Below are 15,101 nucleotides of genomic sequence, written 5' to 3'. Positions count from 1 at the left end.
ACAATTAGAATACTTACTGATATACAATGCCACATTAAGAATCAAATACTTTCTAATCAACTAGAAGGTTGGCGGGACAGGCAGTTACGCTCGTTCGGGCTCAGGAGTGAAGTACGACGCGTTGCGAGTTCGAATCCTCACCCTGGTGATATATTTTCAAGGGATGAAAAACCAAAATCTCTCTTAGGGAAGTAATACACAACAGGCAAGCACAGCTTTGCTTGCTTGCATGTGTGGTAGTACTTTCTGCGAGTGTTTGGTATTATTGGAGGTGCTGGGGAAGCACCTGGGTGCTGGGGAAGCACCCCCCAGGGTTTGAGGGTCACTTGGCGACTGGGTCCCGGCCCGTGGAGGTTTTAGTCGGTAAAAATCCGGCACGCTTTGCTACTCTGTGCCTCCACTAGCCCACAGAGTGGTGGGGTGTCTATGAAGATTTCCTCCACGAAAATATAAAAAAAAAAATTTTTTTTTGAAATATGAAAGGAAAGAGACGTTTAGCACTCCCCTAGACAAGGATGGAACACATATATAAATGGTAAGGCACTGTCGCCTTTCGGCGGCACTTACCAGATTTTTTGGCAGGACCGCGGAGGACTTCCGCTATCCTCCGGATGACGCAGGTGCTCATACGACACGAAGTATTCGAGAAATACCTACAGAAAATCGGAAGAGAGGTGATGAACACCTGTCATCACTGCGGAGAGTACAAGGACACGGCCCAGCACACGCTGGAGTTTTGTCCGGCGTGGGAGGTCCCTCGTCGTATTCTGTGACTAGCGATTGGCGAGAGATTGAACCCCATGTTAGTTATGAAAACGATGCTGAGGGGCAACATGAGTTCCTCGCAGTCCGTTCCTATTGCGAAGGGGTAATGCTTATAAAGGAGCGAACAGAGCGGGAGAGAGTAAAAACATAATCATACAATCATAATCGAATAGTAAGATACTGTCGATTGTATAAACAATTTAAACAGCACAAAGCAGAACAACGTGGATAGAATAACCTCATAAATAACAATTTCTTCATTATTATTTTCTAATACATCAGTTAATTAATCAATTTCGTACAAGTATATACAGTTTGATTTGAACTTGCTGCTCAGTTAGACTGCGGATGTTTACGTCAATAAAATATGTCAAAATGTACAAATAACGTACGCTGAATATGTGTTAATAATATGTCAACATATACGAGAGTATATAAATATATGCAATATATACAGAAAGTATGCTATATTAATTTTATTATTTAAATGTAATAGTTAACAATTACAATTTAAATTACAATAAGTTACGAGTATTTTTTCAAGATTATTGAGCATTAATTGATAACGTTTATCGCTTAAGATCACCTTATATATAAGCTGAGAATGAGCATTTATCATCATAAGACGTAATCGAGACATATTTAAATTTGCTGCAATAGCATACTTCAACCTCATCCAATTCTTCAATTGTCTGACCTCGAAAAATTTCATTAACTTTCTAAATTATTTGGAATTTGGTATTTCTTGCTAAAACTGCATTCCATTTTGATACAATTCTGACTGCACAAGTTCCAGGAATGCTTCTGAAATATCTATCAGTGTCGGTCGTTACACTTTCACCGATTCAGTGAAAGACATTCCAATTGTTTCTAGTTTCTTTACATTGTCCAAGAAAATCCCAAAGTGGTGAGAGGTGTACATGTTTGTTTGTTGCTGTCTGGCCGGTATAGTTGTGGTGATAGTGCGCTACTGCTCGTGTGTAGAGTGGGACAGGTGTTCTATATACTGCGGGTTGCCGGTGTCGCTGCTGGGTATTGCAGCATTTTTTCTTCTCATTTCTTGGGTCGTGGAAGAAAAATCGGATTCCGGTCCCCGGGATTTGAGAACCCGAGTCCCGAACGTAACCTAAGGTGCTGACCACTGTGCTGCCGTCGTTCGACGCCAGTTAGTGTCGAGTGCCGCCACAGTGGATTTTGATAAACATTAGATTTTGAATCAGCAATGCATTCTGAAGAACATCCTGTGGTGTTTTAATTACTAGCACATCATTCGCATCGTAATATTTAACAACATTTTTAATATTTCCCAAATACCAGCGTGGTATGAAATATAGCTGTCTCAAGCCAAGTATCTCATCTCGTTGAAATTGGTTCAAGTGATAATAGAATGTTCTCTAACATTCTACGATAACATTCGATCCAAAGTGGTGCTATTATAAATACTTTTTTAATAGAAGGTACTACATTATTTACTAATGGGAAATGTAAACGTACTTCTCCTTCACCTCTATATAATTCATCAATTATACACGTTAGATGCATCATGTTTGCATAAAATATTTCAGGTTTTTTCCAGCTTTCATCATACCTACATCTGTTATCAACAATAACACTGTTTCTTCGTTATCATCTGACCATAGTATTCGTATTGCCTAATTTACGCAGATGCGTAACTTCTTTGTTTTAATTCCTTAAAAAAAAATATATGGGAAACCAATATTTGATTCTCAGAGATTTTTTCAATTATCAATTTGGCTATGTTTCGGTCTATTTTATCTGTTATCTTATCAACAAAAATTCACACATTGTTTTCAGCAATATCTTCTCTAATATTGTAAATCGCAGATTTACAACAATCACCAAGATAATTTTTACGTAACGTCGAATCATTTGGAATAATTTGTTATACTTAGGTAAAAAATTTCGTCATATCTCGTTATCAGGGTTTCACCAAGATATATTAATAACTATACATATCCATATAAAAGATGTTTTCATAAATATACAGATCTCCAATTTCGATAATTTTCCTACACATTGTTGACACATGTTTCCTACACATGTTACTGGCGATCGGCCTTAATTTTCGACATACATATTTGCAAAAAACTGTCGGTGCTACTATAGTGAATTCCGCTTATAGTTGTGCGTCTGTGATAGAGTATGTATCAGTAATGGTTTCGGGCCGCCGGCCGCTTATCTCCTCTATATAAATGAGGGTCAAGCGAGCCCGTTAAAGACTCCGTGCACAACGAGCATATGCGAGGTCGTAAGAAACGTCGGTTACAACTTCTAATTCAGTTAAAGGTAGATATCATCAATATATTGAATTTGGGTTTGAACTAGTTTTTCAAACTCGGCTGAAGCGGCCTGCAACGCTTCCGTAAAATAGTAACAAATTATATTGTTGTCTGTTACCCAAACCTATGGCCATATTTGTAAAAATTAACCCAAAAGTGAACATCGCACTTTTAAGTGAGTTATAACAAACATTTCTTGCAGCCTCGTATGTGCACGTTGTGTATGGGTCCCTTAAACACGCCCGACCCTCGTTTATAAACAGAAGATAAGCGTTCGGCGGCCAGCGACCAATATTGATGCCTACGTTGCCACACATGCACAACTATGGACAGAATTTACTGTGTTGATACCAAGTTTTTTGCGAAGATGTATCTCGGAAACAACTAATAACAACATGTATAGGAAAACGTTACTCACAATGACGCCTCTCGCCACATATTAAAAAATCATCAAAATCGGGCAGCTTGAGTTCAACCTACACATTAATTATTGTTAGTATCTTCGAATTGTAAAAATCCTCCCATATTATTTTATGCCTGAACTTTGCTTCTATGTCTACGAGAATACATATTTCAGTGTTGTATCAACTACGATTTCTTCTCACAACGAATTTTGTCATATTTTCACACGAAACAATATTTCCGCAACTCGTGAAACATTGTTCTGTTATTGAGTCGATCTAATTTTTCTACGTCTCTTGTTCTTTACTTTAAATATTTCGTATATTTCATTTCAGTGGTATTATATCTTACTGGCGACAGCAAATCGCGATATCTGATTTAATTCAATCTACAGGATGGTCTAAAAATTAGTCCCCACGATTTTTCAGGCACTTCCAATAGTCGTAATAGTCCAATAGCTTCCCACCAACTACAAATGCAATGTTAAGAACTTAAACAAAATTTTACTTCAATGAGAAATCAAAATCACCTACATTTTTTAAAATGGATTAATACACTTTTGTATACGGCATTCAATGAATTTATAAATTTTTGGCAAAAAAGTATTAGGTTGAAAAATTATTAGTTTAAAAGATATTTTAACTGCATTTTTGTGCAACTTATCGTATAAAAGTTTTCTGTTCTTATGTTTCCCTTGTCTTTCATGAGATAAATTTTATAACATTAAAGCTAAAATATTCGTTAAAGTAATGGTTTTCGGACCAAACTACCATAATATCTTTTTGTAGAAAATTAAAAGTGCATTGAATGGAGTGTAAAAAAATGCATTGTTCCATTTATAAAAAAATATAGGTGACCTGGACTTTTCATGGAAGGAAAACTTGTTTTGAAATTGATAATATTATAGTTTGTAGTAGATAGAAAGCTGATAAACTTTTATTCGAAATATATCCTTGTCCGACTATCGAAAGTGTCTAAAAAATCATGGGTACACTGACTTTTAGACTATCCGATATATTTAGCTTCTACAAATTGATTACAACGTATATTATAACTTATATAATATATTATATATATGGTATACACAAATGTATGGATTAGTAATGATTCTTTAAAAGAATAGCACACACACACACACACACACACATAGAAAGAGAGGGAGAGCATGTATGTATATATGTATATGTTTATGTTGTTATCCTTTTAATGAGTCATTATTAGTCCATACATTTGTATATACGATCACTTAATTCGAAAACTTGGGAAGATGATACACGAATTAAAAGACGTTAATATCAGTTTTATGAACTTATCATAAATGTATATGATATATATGCAATATATTTCTGCACATAATTTTATAACAAAATATAACAAAATATGATATATATAAATATATTTATAACAAAAATGTTGACAAAAATGGACACAAATCTAATGACCTCAACCTTGGCATATGTTGTCAAAGACATTTCCCTATGTAATCTTCGGATGTGTATGGTAAAGAAACACAGCAAGTGTTGCACGCTTGCTTCACTCGCTCGTAAAAATCTAGTCCATTCCAATAACAAATCCACACATAGGCAAAGCGGGCGAGCGAGGAATTATTAAGAAAGATGTTTCTTGACCAAAAGTAGAGCCACTTTTCTCGTATGTGGAATTGGTATTGGGTTGGACTAGACTTTTACGAGCAAACGGAGCTCGCGAAGCAAATGGGGCAATGCGTGCGATGTTTCTTTAAAATAACAACTGGGAGATAAAAGCGACTATCGCGTCAGCTACGTCCGTGTTCACATATACATACTGGCATATGTATAGGCAGACTGCAATGTACTTAGTAGTACATATTTCTATATTTTTGTAAATAACTCTTTGAGGAATATCTAGCGATAACTAAAACCTTCTGAAGGTAGCATATATCAAGGTCAAAATCATTGGATCTGGCTCTCCTTTTGTCAATATATTTACTAACCGTTTGAATTCCAAGCAACGCGATCACGCTGTTTACATTTTGTGTCGAAATTTTCGTATTTTGTATTTTATATTTTTATATTTCGTATTTTATTGTTACCTTCTCAATAATTTTTGTTGAACAAAACTTAAAATATTCATAAACTGATAGTACGCATATATGATAATATAGATGTATTTTATAAAAATAACAAATTTAACGAGCGCTTTTGTTTTTTTAAAGATCCCTAGGACTCAAACGGGTAAATACGCTAAACATATGCAAAATATGCAACATAAAAGATACATTTCTGTAATAGTCTAGCGACAAAATAAATTTTAAGTACTTATATCCTATTGAAATATGCATTTGCATAAACATCCGCATAAACGTTACAGTTGCTAAACCAGTCTTTTCCAGAAATTATAAAACTCAACTTATATCAGTTGTACTGCTAATCAACTATTATAATACTTGAAACAACTCTAAACAATTAAAAAGAGTAAGCATCTTCGCTATTACAAATTTTGTATTCTACGATATTGATCTCGCACAACATGACGTTTGAATACTATGTATAAATGTATTCATAGCTCATGAATTCATAGAAAAATAAACGTCTGATCAACCATGCATCCGCTGATCTCGATACGGACACATGTTCTCTTTCACTACTTGTACATTCTTCTAATTGCTGGGTATAGACGATATCTACTTATAATGAATCCTATATGTATCAACAAGTGCAAAAATTAATCATTTTTCGATGCATCAATCATCATAATAACGATATAAGATAGAAGAATTTTCTATTTGTTGAAAGTGATTTATTATAAATATTTATATTGTACATTATGCATAGATATATACATATATATATTTCCCATGTCAGAAAATTTTTAAATAATTAAATATTTATTCCTCACTGATATAATATATTATAAATATTAATACACATTCTTTTATAAAAATTAAGATTCGACCTGTTTTCCGTAAATAATCATTTAATAAAAATTCTCTTTTATACATAACCGATAATTAAATAATAAAAATATTATAAACATTTCAACTTTTCCTGATACAAAATTCAACAGAAGTATTAGGGGAACTAAAAACTGGGGCGAACTTACCAATTTCAATTACCTTGAAATATATTGTCGATACTGAACAATTTTTCCCTGTACATATAAATACCACCGCTAGGCTTTAATTTTCAGGTTATAAAGCAAGTTATATTTAATATTATATGTATTATTTAACAATTCATTTTATAAATTTTTATTCTCCAAACAATTCTTCAATGATAAGAAGTATATTTGTTAGATGTACATGACCAAATGTAGATTAGAATAAAGTTCAATATTCCATATATCAATCAATTCATCGAAAATTGTTTCATGATAGTGTTGCCGGCCGTCTAATAGTGTTTGGGTACTATTCTAAACCAATCTATATATGTAGCATTAATTTTTGTTTTCTATTTAGACAATATTAAGAAATTATCTCTCTCGTAATCTAAGTTTAGATAGAATAAAGCGTAATCCTGACCTAAATTTAATTGAAGTTTTGTACGAATATTTTGAAAAAGAAAACCGAGTGATGCGGCGGTTATGTGGATAAGGAAAAAGTTCTTCAGAATGTTGATCTTGACAACATATTTTTAAGGTCATTGGAATAGGTGAAATCGCCCCTAATCTCAATAATTAGCAATTGAATAGCCTAGAATTCTTAAATAATTAAAACATTTTACTAATTCTCCATTTTACATATATATCATCATTAAATAACAAAAATGTTAAGATGTAATGTTAAGATTGCTCTGTCTAGAATTTTGGAATAATTTAATTGATTTTCCATTTTTATCGTTAAAATGAAATTTTCGTACTTTTCTATTATCTCTTCTATAAATATGATTCCATTTTTGAATGTACTTGTACTTATTCAAAATAAACTATTTAAAAATTACTCACACGATATATATAATTAATCTAATTGGCTTTACAACAAATATTAATCTATATCACTAATGTTTTCACTTATTTATTAGTATTTTCATTATATTTATTTTCTTTATTTCGTTAGTCTTATTGCTTACATAAGCAACTCCAAATTAGGTGATACCACTATACGCCTTTAAAAAGAGCATAACAAATAGTCAAATACATAATCCCATTTCAACGTGATCTTGTTAAATTCGATTTGATAGACATTCTCTTTCTCTGCCTAGGAAGAATGGCATCCAATTATTATCTTAGAAAAAAATAGATAATAGATTGTTCAAATATTATTTATTAATAAATCCAAATCTCTTCTTTAATGTGTTAAAGTCATACAACCACACGCTACATGTTTTATGGAATAACTTGATAAGATAACTTTTACTACTAGTAAAAATAAAGGAAAGTAAATCAAAAACAAAAATTACAAAAACTAACTTCCGCTACTCAAACTATTTCAAACAAACCTAAGAAACTATTTTACAAGGAAATAAGTGAAACATTTCCTTTGATTCATTAGCATTAATCCATGATTCTTTCCCTAGATATAAATATTATTATCATTTTTTAACTGAAAAAGAACAAATGTTGCTTCGTTTGAAGTATTTTCATATTGACATTAAGAAATTTCAAAAGCTTTTCGAAAAGCGAAATAAACGCTTTCAAGAACGCTTTTTTAGTATTATCTTATTACAAAACAATATTCAACCATGTCAAACAAGTGCAAGAAATTACTTTACAAAGCAATCAACGAAAATATTCTTCTGGCACGTGAATCTATGGCTCTTTCCCTGCATAAAGTCAACAGGAGTGACTAATGTAACTAATAATAATGTGATTATTACATTTAGATGAGGTCAGTTGTCGTTCAAGAATGAGTCGTGCCAATTATGCTATCCACTTCTCTCTACTTAGTCACAGAACATTCCAAGCTTCGTTTAATACTGCAGCAGTAGGTTGCAGATATAAACATCATGCGTACGCCCTTGACATTGCCAGCAGCGACAACCGTGACACGTTAATGCGACTAGCTGTCAGGACAGGCCGCGCTCACCTTTTGCGTTGTTGCGTAACCGTACACGATGGACGGAGATAATTGCACAAGGACCTCGAGGCGCTCTTATACCGCGCGTGTCTGCACACCGCATTACGTCATAAAGTGCACACGGTTATTTCACAACGTTCTTGTAACCTTGAAACACGATGCCAATGCCGACTGTTTGCCGTTAACAGCGTATTCCGGCGCAAGAGTTCCGTAACAGATATTAACAACGATTAGCATGAATAATAGTCGAAGCTGTTCTCCGATATTTACAAAATTTCTTTAAGCTATTACATTTAGATCACGTAACGTAATCAAATGGCTAGTAATTTGTAAAATAATTTTAATAATTATTTACGAAATGCTTAAAATGTGTTATGAACATCGTCATTCTGAACAACTTTACTCAATACATGTTACAGTTACTCGGCTCAAATTTCCAAGCTATATGCAAAAATATCTTTATCTCTATGTACTTTTAATACTATGTATTTTTTTTTTTTTAATTTTCACTTAAATTATCAGTAAGTAATCGGTATAAGTAAGAAATCAGTATATTAGAATTTATAATTGTTAAATTTATTGATCCATATTATAATTAATATTATGTAACTAGAAATATTTCTACCGGTATACCGAAAAATCCAATTATTTGATTATCAGAACTATATTACCGTCGAAATAAAACTAAAATAATGTAGTTTAAGAGTACCGCACATCTTGTCTGTCTGTTCGTCACGTACATATGTATTAATAATTAGAATCAACAGATATTTATACATGTATACATATATGCATATATGTTCACCACGCGCAACCTACTGATAGTCTTAATTTTGAGCTATACACGAAAGTATTTATGATACATTTACAAAATGGAATGAAATAAAAATTAAGCCACGTTAGCGATACTGGCCAGCGTGGGCCGAGTATTACTCTACCATTTAACTACATCTATAACCCATTGATTTTTCTTTTTTTATTTATAGATGATCATTAAAGATGATTAACACCAATGAGTTAAGTTTAGGGTGAGCTATATAAAGATGCGGTCGTCGCGAAGCGATCGCCAGAGTGAAATGTAACAGAAATTAAATTTAATTGTAGCTTTTGTGAATATCTCGAAACGTAAGACCAGCCGATGGTAATATGTATAGAGGAAAATTATCCAAAATGGTGACCTGAACCACATATTCCAAGGTTATCGAAATCGATAAGGAGTACTTCTCAACAATTTCTGTTTTATATAATTTTATAAACTAATATACAACAAAAAAAATTGTGCGTCTATTATTTTTTTATAAAACAAAAGAAACATTTCGGACAACCTAATAATTCACATAATTTTGATTGATGCAGAAACAAGCGATAAGCATGTAAGAATCTTTAGATTTATTACAATCACAAGTCAAAAGTCGTGAAAAATTGCGATTCTCATCATAGCAACGTTAACTGATTATGATGAAATTTTCAGCATGTATATAACTGACATAAATCTGCAAAACATATTATTTAAATTTTTATGACAGACTGATGGTACCATATGTAGGAAAAAGTTGTTCAGAGTGTTGACCCTGATGACATATTTCAAGGTCATTGAATTCAGCGACGTCGTCCGCTTTGTAAATAATTATTAAAGTAGCCTTTCCTATTCTCTTCGTGATTCCGACCAATTGCAATTTTTTCAAAATTTTTTTATACGTCATCTAGTAACTAATTCTTCTGTCACTTCAAAAAATCTCACGTCGTTTGATCCTATTTTTTAATAGTTATTCCGTTTTAAAGGATATTCGAATGCGTTTGTGCGCCAATATATAATTTGGACAAACGTTTATCGTACAATTTATTTTGCGAAACTGTAATTATTGATTTGAAAAAGAAATAAAAAGATATCGCGTGGACTATTAGGTATTTGATCGCGATGTGCAAAGTGCCACCGATGTGGTGACAGAAGATTAAATGGACAATTCGACCACTGCTAGGGTTTATGGATATTCTCTGTTCGCCTTCTTCATACGAATTGATAACTGCACTTAGGGTGATAGAATAATTGCCCAGAATAATTGGCACTTATTATAGGTAACTGTTCGAGATACATTGGCAGACAGAAAACGATTATTGATGATTGGATTAATGGTTATGATAGAACGAGGAAAGACATAGAGAGAAATAAATGCGACAATGAATGCGATTAGGGTCTAATACCAGAATCCCGAACAGTTATTGTATTCTTCCTCATTTTCTGTCATCTCTCCCCATTTAAAAACTAACTTTTCTAGCTGTATCTTACAAAATGTCTGTCATTTGGAATTTGGTCAAAATTTTTTGATGAAGATTTTCTTTTTAAAACTTGGGAAACGGGGCTTCCGAATAAACTAAACTAATATTTTTAGTTGTCACTATTGCTTTAACTTTTTTACGAGATAATGTAGCATACAATGTAGAAAATATTCTTAGTTTAGACTTCCAATTGTTATTTCTTACTGCTTTTAAAATTCTGTTAACCTTCTTGAAATTAACTTCCTTCTGCTTTTAATTCTTAAATACAAATTAAGAAAATACATAGATATCTAAAAACAATTTGAGTTTCACAGATATAAAACCATATTTGAAAATCGATAATGAATAAGGAATAAGTTCATGACAGAACTTATAAAACGACTTAATAATTCAATCTTTCATGACCTAAAAATTTGATGATAGAAATTAACCAGCAATTCCAATATACTTGTATATCGAAAATTTTTGAAAACAAAAAGTTTATAAATATTGCAAACTTTAACTATACATTAATCATCTTTTCTTTTTCAGATTCTATCAATAATAATAAATGCAAGAAACAATTTTTATATTACCCTTGTCGCTATAGTGGTGGTAGTAAAGTATAAAAGATCAAAATATTTAGGAAATTTCTGATATTCGAAAATTGATTGAACGCAATTGAGAATGACTAAAACGAATTTAATTAAGACAATCATATTACTTATTGAAAAATCATATTTGCGATATATTGTGAAGGGATAAATAAATTGATGTGTAGAAAGAAACAAAATTTTATTAAAAGCAAAAGAACTTGGCCGACGAAATCGCACGAAGTTTAATCCTTAAATAACTTTTTCAATTTATGGATTGAATCTCTTTTCCTTCTAATTATCTTTTACGTTTTTAACTCGAATATTAATCATTATTTTGGAAAATATTTGCTCTTAATTTCCATTTTATAAAATATTATTATAACAATAATTAATAACAGAATAGAGTTTGAACATATTTAGTTGAGAATTAGCCTAGTACCTACACGCGTATGATAAATATTCAAATTTATTTTTTTTGGGAAGAAAGTATCTTATGAAAAATTTTATTCTCTTATATATATTTAATAATATATAATATATTATATTATATATTATATATTATATTATATTATATTATATTATATTATATTATATTATATTATATTATATTATATTATATTATATTATATTATATTATATTATATTATATATACTATTATATAATTATTATAAATATTATTTTGTATTATATAATATTATTTATAATTATTATTTTTATTGTATTTAAAAAAGTGACTTTTTACATGTTTCCTATATTAAATTTTTCACTTTCCCTGGTGAAAAAGATTTTTCGTTCTATGCCGTTTACTTTTTAGTATAATAGCGTAAAAGTAATATTAAGTCCATATCTTGTCTGGAGTCTTTTACAACTTTGATTTACTTTCCTGTAAAAATTGAAAAGTGTGGCTTAATACATTCTGGCTTCGAGGTCCAGATATATGGAGTGCAATTCTGATTAACAATAAAGTGTCAACACATCATCGATGATCTGAATTAAATTAAATTAGAATATAAGAAGATGGAAGCTCAACGAGTTTAATATTTTTCTGTGATCGAATATTTTAACTCAACTTTTCAGGACAGGTTTTAACATACTATGAAAAACAGTAGAAGAATCTTCAAATCACTAGTAATATTACTATTTCCTAGTATAATATTAACTTTCGTTACATTTACTTTCAGAATTTCCTGAGCTATATATTTCCATACATTTCTAAATTAATAGCCAATGATCAGAATAATTGTACAATTAATAAACACGGTATTGCAATTTGAAATATAAGAAACAGATAGAAATTTTCGCATTACGAGGTTTAAATCATCTTATATATATATAGTATAAGTTTGCATATTAGCTACACCACATGCTCTATGTAATCTCCTACAACTTTGCTCTTCGGATACCTGGTAATCTCTATTTAACAGACACGCCTCGACATCGTATATCCTCATGCAAGATAGTGCGGCTACACAAAGCCAGTGCAAAATATTCAAATGTTCTTCGCCCTTTTGAAAAGCACAATGAAGATGCACATAAAGGATGTTATACAGATAACAAATGCAAACGGTCTAACCGCTAAAAAATTTAAGTAAAAAGGATTATTAATTATTAAAAATTGTATTAATGAGAAAAACGTGTATCTTAAATTTTATGATTATGATTGTGGCGGCACTCGACCACGGAACTTTCCAACGGCTTCGCGACACAAAGCGCTATAAAAGCGTATGGCCAACATGCCTAATGTACCATCGATATCCCTATGGTTCTTTCGCAGAATATTCGGAAGAATGCATACGCGGCAACCGTCTAATAAACAGCGCAGACATCTAATAAACGCGTGCGTAGTGGGGATATGGAGGGGCAACAAAGAAAAGAATCCGTTTGGTTTCGAACAAAAGATTCATTCTGCCCCGAGCTACGAAGTGCGAAAGGTTTAGCGTTATAGCGAAGCAAACAATTCGAGATACGTGATTATTAACTCTTGGTTGTTAATCGTTAATAAATTTGTCTTTTTTATATATATCTTTTATATTTTATATCTCCGTTACTTTTAATGATATGCAAAAATACCAAAGGAATAAACCGTTCAATTCGAAAAATGTTATAATAAATAAACAATATTCTCAAAGTCATACCCTTCGAAATTACAATCCTATCAATGTTCTCTTTTAACGGCACTACACATTTCCATCATCGTGAAATAATAGCTGAGACCGAAATCAATCCAATGATCTATAACACTATGATCCTAACGTGACCCTGAATACGAAAAATTAAAAAATGTTTGCTAATAGATGCGAATAATAAAATAACTACAATACAGAGATTACCGAAGGAAAGTTTATCGTAACAAGTGTTCTAAATTATTTCCGTTAATTTCTAACCACTTGCTAATTTGATTGAGAAATAAGCATCGTCCATTTGCGAGAATTTTTGCTGTTACAGAAGCACAAGCTCAAATATTCACGTGTTTTGAACTTTGTCGAAAAAGTCTTCTCTTTAATAAACCTCACAAAAGGGATTCAGGCATTGCAATACGAGAGTTAAATTAATTTCCATTTTGTTAAACTGGCTTGTGTAAATACGAATTCTGTGAAGTGTCTCACCGTATCTCAATTGCTTTCTTTGTTCTTTGTTCTTACATTCGACATATTCACAGCAGAGCGATCCAAAATCAAGTAATAGTAATATTAATTTGTAGAAAGTGATCGTTAATAAATTTTGAAGTACGATATAGAAAAAGATATTTAATGCATTAAAAATGAAAATTACCGAACGAAATAGAAAAAAGATTTCGATATTTGTAAAAATATGAACAATTTCATTGTAATTCCTCAATAACTCCTCGCGAAAAAAAAAAATTGAATGCAATCTTAAATTAAGAAAAAATTACATGGTAATTACATTTCGGATAATCATAATCCAAGATAAGGTTATTTAAAAACTTTAAAAACTGCTACGAAGCTTTAGGAGCTCGTAGGAACATGAAATCGTCGGGTGAAAGCGCGAGGCTCGCTTTCTCAATAATCGTCTTTCTTTTATTGTGACATCAAATTTGAAGTCCTTCGACGGCAACCAAACCGCTCTGTCTTCTCGCCTAAAATTATACTTCTAGCTCATCGATGGCGAGTGACATTTCATTGTAGCAGTGAGCGTGTATGTTACACTGTTGCCATTCTCATATATTTTCGCGAGCGTGGGTTTCGAGTTAAGTGCATAATTCTGTATTGTGACGATTCGTTCGCCTGAGAAGAATATTCTTGACAAGAATGTACTATCCTGAGGTAATTTCTCTATCATTCAACTGCAACAATTTGTTCTCTGGATAAAACCACTTTTTGTTATTTCTTGCTGTAAAGGAATGTGATATGGACGTATCTTATTATTAAGTAAAATAAAAACCTTGAAACTGAAGATTTTCTGACATCATTATCTCTATTTATTTTTCTAGTAGATAAGTGTAGATTTACAGTAATTGCTGCCAAACCTTAATAGCGTCATTAATCACCGAACGTGTTCTTTTTTATTTTAATAGTTTGCAAGAGTCTCTCTATGTTTAGGTATTTTTTTTAGATATAGTTGGCATTCACTTAGTACTAACGTTACATACATCCAACTGTACTCGAAACTCGTTCAAATGAATCTGCACAATACCGAAAATTAATTAACCTCTGATCAGTATCCTGAGGTTGCCATAATTTAGCATCAATAACGTTCATTTATACCGAATGTAAACGTGGTTATGTCATGTTCCTTTCGCTAATAACCGCTTTGATACGACGTTTAAT

General features: G+C 31.8%; 1 protein-coding gene and 1 non-coding gene across 2 annotated transcripts in view; one reads left to right on the top strand and one right to left on the bottom strand.

Moving 5' to 3' along the window:
• The window catches only part of LOC132915422 (uncharacterized), a 383,223-nt gene that overhangs the window by 353,171 nt on the left and 14,951 nt on the right, over nt 1-15,101 (bottom strand). The gene's annotated exons all lie outside the window — the stretch shown is intronic.
• On the top strand, nt 470-578 carry LOC132915571 (U6atac minor spliceosomal RNA). The gene has a single exon (XR_009659915.1). It is a non-coding gene; the product is annotated as a U6atac minor spliceosomal RNA (small nuclear RNA).

The sequence above is a fragment of the Bombus pascuorum genome, chromosome 17 (genome assembly GCF_905332965.1).
Source record: "Bombus pascuorum chromosome 17, iyBomPasc1.1, whole genome shotgun sequence".
NCBI classification, from domain to species: domain Eukaryota; kingdom Metazoa; phylum Arthropoda; class Insecta; order Hymenoptera; family Apidae; genus Bombus; species Bombus pascuorum.
Note: the sequence above shows the minus strand (reverse complement) of the source record. Positions and strands in the feature narration are given on the sequence as shown.